Below are 6551 nucleotides of genomic sequence, written 5' to 3'. Positions count from 1 at the left end.
TTTTATTTTAATTTTTCTGCCTTTTTTTTGCTTACCTGATGAAGCTAAAACCTTTGAAGGTTTTAGCTTCATCGTATGTGTAGACGAGCTGCAGTGGGCCTGCCATAAATTTATTAACTTATTATTATTAGAACTCAGTCATCCAGTGACTTTTCCAATAATGTTCCCCACTCAAATCTTGTTGTAATAACTAACAACCAAAATAAATAAATAAAACATCCAAATCAGTCGATTCATTTTCAACTCATGCTCCTATAAGCATGTTGCAATGATTTTTAAAACAATTGTATTAGGTAGTTTAAATCTATTTCACGAAATGTTTCAATGTGATTTTCAAGAAACATAAAGACGTCCGATTAACTTTTAAAAAACACCTGAAGAACCAGTATAAATAAAATAAAAATGGTTCAGTTAGTCAATCAATACATGTATTTCAATATATTTTTTAAATCTGTTATCAGTAAGCCCCTTGCCTATCAAAAAGATCAGAAACTTAACATCAGTAAGCATCAGTCGCAGATCTACAGTAAAACGATGAGGATAACACCTATATAATTTGTTTGGTAGTCTGCAATTTTACCAAAATCCAAACAATGGGTAATTGATGTAGGTACCTACTGATTTTTTTTATGAGTGAAGAGCGTTCTGTCACGCTTTTCAAGAAAGAAAAATGTATTTAGGTAATTTCATTAATTTTCATTCCAGAATGTTACCTAATTGCGTTCCATTTTATTTTTGGTTTAACGGACAAGTTCTTTTGTGACCATAGCTTTATACCGTACTCATATTCGCACGAATACGCAAACCCGCAAGTGTAGGACGACATTTGCAAATGATTATGCAAAGTTTTCGCTGCATTCGTGTTTTTCCAGGCTGTGTCGGTTTTTCAACGGACATCAAAGCACGCGAACCGCGATTATTTGTGTAGTCTCCCACACATTCGTGACGTCTACTGTGTAGCGTACCTTAATTATGGATTGGAACAACACTAAGGTGATGGAGTTCATTGAACTCCTGCAAAACGAATCGACCATATGGGACCCTCAAAAGAAATCCCATAAAAACAGAATGGTTAACAGCCAAGGGACGCCTGGGAAAGCATTAAAAACTCCCTTTCTCTTCAATGTTCGATTGGTGAATTAAAAAAGAAGAGAAATTCGTGAGACATTCGTAAACAAGTGTGGGAGGAAGCGCAAACGGGTTCGCAAATTGAGTACCAAACGCATTTGCACAGCCGCTAAGTTTGCGAATGAATGTATGATGGCCCTTCACATGCGCGCAAGCATTCGTACAATGTACGAATATTTGCGCGCATGTGTGACCGACATTAAATGTTTAAGCTATATGATTCTTGCCTGTGTAATTGCCAGATTAAGAGCCCGCGCACACAGATAGCGGTCAGAGTTCTGCGTTCTAGTGACCGTTGACCGCCCAAGAGTTATATTTTAGGTATAATAACCGGCAAACTTCTTGAGCATTTGTTGACGTAGTGGGGGTAAGTTTGCGCATGGTACACTCACGTGCAAAAACATTACTTACTCTGCGTCATAATGCTATTAAATTATTAAAATCAACATATGTATTTATTTATATATTTGTTAGAACATCAACAAAACATATAGGTTAATAATTGTAATAATTTAATCTTGGGGTAAAATAGATATTCCTTCTATTAAGTCAAAACTAGAGCTGTTGCCAGGTCTTGGTTCAGTTGAAGCGAAGCTGGTATTTGTAATTTTTTTTTCGTTATCATAATCTTGACCATCATCATCATCACTGTTTTCATCACCCGAGTCGCTATCATCGTGATGAGTCGACATAGGGCTCATCGGCGTAGTTTACAACTCGGTCGATTCGGTCTTCTTTTTTATCTATAATTAATTATTTTTTGAAGATATTCGATTCGTAGTAATCGAATGTTACTTTTTTCATTTACCAGCTTCCGATTATTTTCTGTTCTTTTTTTCCATCTGAAGCCTAGCTCTTTCATAATCCGTCGTAAGCTTCATTCCGAGCCATTAAAATGTATATCTTCTTTAAAATTTTCGAAGCCTTTTTATTACAGATTGAACGAAACTATCCATTCCGGTAACTTTCTTCTTCCCTGATCTTTTCTTACCCGGAGTCCGAAACACGGCGAGCAAGCCAGAGCCTTTAGCTTCGTTAATAATGCACCTAACAGTACTCACTGATGTTTTTGTTGCTTCCGAAGTCTGTTTTAATTTTTCCATATCATTCTTCCCCTGTTTTATAAAGAAGCAATATACGTCGTACACAAATTTTCTACCCTTTCTTTTAAGTACTACACCAGTTTGTCACGGCATAGTGTATGTTTTATAAAAAATCAACAAACTCAACAAATAGCAATGGCAACAAAGTCCACAAGCAATTATAACAAATAACTTAACGATTAATAACGATAGACTTTCCACTGTACGCAAGCGTACTTTTGGGAGCAAGCGGAATGAGGGCGCGGTGCGGGACGCAAGGTTCGACTGATCTACCAATAACGCGCTCGATACGATTTCCCCTGCCGTCGCGCCTCACCCTCACCACCAAAGTGATCTAAAATTCGGTTCTGCGCAGTCAAGGTCATTTGCTCAAGAAGTTTGCCGATTACTATACCGTACCTTTTTTTTTTTTTTTTTTTTTCGGGTAGAGGGCCGAACCTCCTACGAGGTCCCCGCGCAAAAGGGGCGCGCGGGGTATGTGAGACTCAACGATCTGCATGGTGTTGTGAGCAGACCGCGGGCCCAAGGATTTTAGAGCCCACCCACTAAACGACTCCTCTGCACTCTTACACCCGACGTCCGATCCCCTCCGAGGTCAGAACCCGGATGAGGTAGGGGGGCTACCGCGGTCAACACTACAACCAGACGGCGCGGCTCACCCCAAGGACGCCCAGCCGACGGAGCCTTCGAGGCGAATCGAAGGCTCTGAAACGTCGGCCGTCTCGGTACGGCAGCCCGTCGGGCCGCCCAGACGGTGCCGCTGGTGTCCCGGAATACCCCGCTGGACCAGAACCAGCCTGCCGGGTCGGGACGCGATACACCGTCGACCGGTCGCTCTATTCACTCCACGGCAGCGCGCTAGAGTGCTGGTAGCGCGCCGCGCGGCCTCACCCCCTCAGGTCGCCCCTTGACCTTCACCGGGGGGAGGCCGCCACCTACAGGGGCCGGGACGTACGGGCGTATTCCCGCCTCCGGCCCCCGGCTCGACGGCGACGGATCGGTGCGGAAAGGGAAGAGCTCTCCCTCTCTCGCTCCGCCGCCTCCTTCTGCGATATGGTGGACTCGCAGAAGTCGAGCATCGCCTTCCAGGACGCGTCGCTGCCGAGCATCGTAGCCACGACGCGCGGCAGCGAGAGGTCCTCTCCAATGACCGCGACGAGGGCGGCGCGTTGCTCGTCGAATCCAGAGCAACGCGCCAGCGTGTGTTCCGCTGTATCTTCCTCGTCGCGGTCCGCGCAGTGGTGGCACTGCGCCGTCGGTTCCCTTCCGGCTATCTTAAAGAGGTACCGGCCAAAACACCCATGGCCGGTCAACATCTGCGTCAGCCGGAAGGTGAGGCATCCGCGGTCGCGGCCCACCCAGTCCGCGAGAACCGGGCGGACCGCCTCGACGGTACGGAGGCCGGCCGACGGGTCCGCCAAGCGGCGAGACCACGCCTCCAGCACGGACCGCCGAGATTGGAGCCTCCGCGCTCGAACTACTCCTTCGCCGGGGCGCCCTTCCCCCCTAGAGCGGAGGTCGCTACGCCACCTGTAATCGGCAGCGAGCGCCTCCGCCTCCAGGTCCCAGGGTGGCGCCCCGGCGAGCAAGCACGCCGCCTCGAAGGAGACGGTGCGGTATCCTCGGATCGCCCTGACCGCGATCGCGCGCTGCGGACGTCGCAGCGCCGCGACGTTCTGGCGGGTCAGGGCGTGGCACCATACGGGAGCCCCGTACAGTGCCATCGACCGCACCACCCCCATGTAGAGGCGGCGCGCCACCTGATCGGGACCCCCGACGTTTGGAAGCAGCCGGCTCAGAGAGCCGGCCGTCGCCATCAGTCGGGGGCCCAACTTCTCAAAGTGAGCGCGGAAGTTCCACCGACCGTCCAGTTCGAGGCCGAGGTACCGAAGACCGGTCACCCCGACCCCGACGCGGACGCCTCCGATCACGAGGTGGGCACCCAGAGGCGGCGCTCGTCCCGGCCCGTGAAAGAGCAGGGCCTGGGTTTTGTCGAGCGCCACCTCGAGCCCCAACCGTCGGATCCTGGTGACGACGTGTGCCACGCCTGCGCACGCCAGACGGGCAGACTCCCGGTAGTCCCTCCCCGGAGCTACGACCAACGTGTCGTCAGCGTAACAAATTACGCTGAGCCCGGGGAGGGGTCCCCGAATGACGCCCCGCAGGACCCAGTCGTAGCCGATGTTCCACAGCAGGGGGCCCAGGACGGACCCCTGCGGAACACCGCGCTCGACGGGGAAGCGGTACATCGCCCCACCGTGTCCGATGCACTGGATCGACCTGCCCTCGAGGTAGGAGCCGATCAGTCGGCGGAGGTATGCGGGGACGCCGTGATACTCCAGCGCCCCCGCGATCACCGACCAGGGCAGGGTGTTGAAGGCGTTCCTTACATCTAAGGATAACGCCATCGCCACCCCGCCCCGGGATACGGCTTCATCGGAGAGGGCCCGCACGCGCAGAATTGCGTCGATAGTCGAGCGGCCCTCTCTGAAGCCGTACTGCTCCGCCGAAAGATCGGGACCCGTCTCGGTCAGGTGCCGGACGATGCGGGCCGCGACGATCCTCTCGAGCATCTTGCCCGCTTCGTCCAGCAACACGATGGGGCGATAGCCCGCGGGTGAGTCCGCGGGGCGCCCGTCCTTCCGCAGAAGGACCAGTCTGCCCGTCTTCCATTTCGACGGGAACCGTCCCGACTCGAGGCACGCTTCGAAAAGCCCCCGAGCCGGTCCCCTAGGGCCTCGAAGGCCAAGCTCCAGACCCGGCCGTGAACGCCGTCAGGGCCGGGGGCCGCGTCCTTCGCTCTCATTCTGGACACGGCCGCATGGATCTCCGCCCCCGTGATAGGGGGAGGGGGCTCCTCGGCTGCGGGAACGCTGGGGCGACGCGGAGGCGTGCCCCACGTGGCGTCCATCTGGGGGGGCTCAAAGTCCCCCCCCGCCGCCGGCGGGAAAAGCGCGGAGACTATATCCCGCAGCTGCCGAGGCTGGAGCCGCTCGGTCACCGGGAGCGCCCACGGCTGCAGTTTCCTGCGAACCATCTTGTATGGGCGCCTCCAGGGATCTTCGTCGAGCGACTCCAGGAGAGTCTTCATGCTCTGCTTCTTGGCCTCGCCGATGGCCAGCTGCAGCGCCGTCTGCTTTTGACGACAGTCAGCGTGCAGCTGGGCCGCCGTCTCCGCGAACGCAGCGTCGCGACGACGGCGGCGGCGGTGGCGTGCGCTCCGGCGGCGCGCCCTCACGCACTCCTCGCGGAGTCTTGCGATCTCGGGCGACCACCAGAACGCACCCCCACGTGGTACTCGGGGGCCGACCCGGGGCATGGCGGCATCACAAATGTTTGCCATGGTGCCCCGGAACCAGTCGACCTCCGCATCCACGTCCGCGAGCCGCGCGGGTTTTGGCGCCCACGCAGCAACAGCGGCCGCCTCCATCAGCAACTCCTTGTTCATCCGTTTCAAGGCCCACCTGGGGAACGAACGGGGCGCACCTTGCGGGAGCTCCTCCTCGCCGCGGGCGCCCGCGGCTGACGACGATGACAAGGAGGAGGCGGAGAGCTCGAATCGGACGTATCTGTGGTCCGAGAGCGTCTCCGCCCCCTCTAGTACGCGACAGCCGCGGGTGCGGCGCACGGCGGACGGGGACGCGAACGTTATGTTTTTTTTTTTTTTTTTTTTTTTTTTTTATTGCCTTTGTAGGCAGACGGGCATACGGCCCACCTGATGGTGAGTGGTTACCGTCGCCCATGGACTTCAGCAATGCCAGGGGCAGAGCCAAGCCGCTGCCTACCGCTTAATACTCTCCACAAGCCTCGTTTGAAGAAGGACATGTCATAGCGCTCGGGAAACACCGCGGAGGGGAGCTCATTCCATAGCCGGATGGTACGTGGCAAAAAAGATCTCTGGAAACGCACTGTGGATGACCGCAGTGGCTCCAGGTAGTATGGATGAACTCTACTCCGGTGGCGGGCGGTGCGATGGTAAAAACGAGATGCTGGTATCATCTCGAACAATTCCTCAGAGCACTCCCCATGGAACATACGGTATAAAATACAGAGGGAACCGAAGTCCCTCCGCAAACCCAGAGGCTCCATGTCCACGTGAGATTCCCCGTTCCACCGCACGCAAGTCGCGACCGTGCCTCTGTTTAGGAGACAGAGGCCGGTCGCGATCGCCCACTCCGAAAGGGCCTCGCCTCGCGCATCCGTGCGGGGGGAACCCCAAGCCGTGCACTTGGCATTGAAGTCCCCCGCGACGATGACAGGGCGGGACCCGAGGCGGTGTAAAAGCGCCTCGAGCCCGCCCAGAAACCGCTCGAACTCGGC

This window comes from Bombyx mandarina, chromosome 12 (assembly GCF_030267445.1).
Source record: "Bombyx mandarina strain Sakado chromosome 12, ASM3026744v2".
Classification (NCBI taxonomy): Eukaryota; Metazoa; Arthropoda; class Insecta; order Lepidoptera; family Bombycidae; genus Bombyx; species Bombyx mandarina.
The sequence above is the reverse complement of the archived record's forward strand: the minus strand, read 5'-3'. Positions refer to the sequence as shown.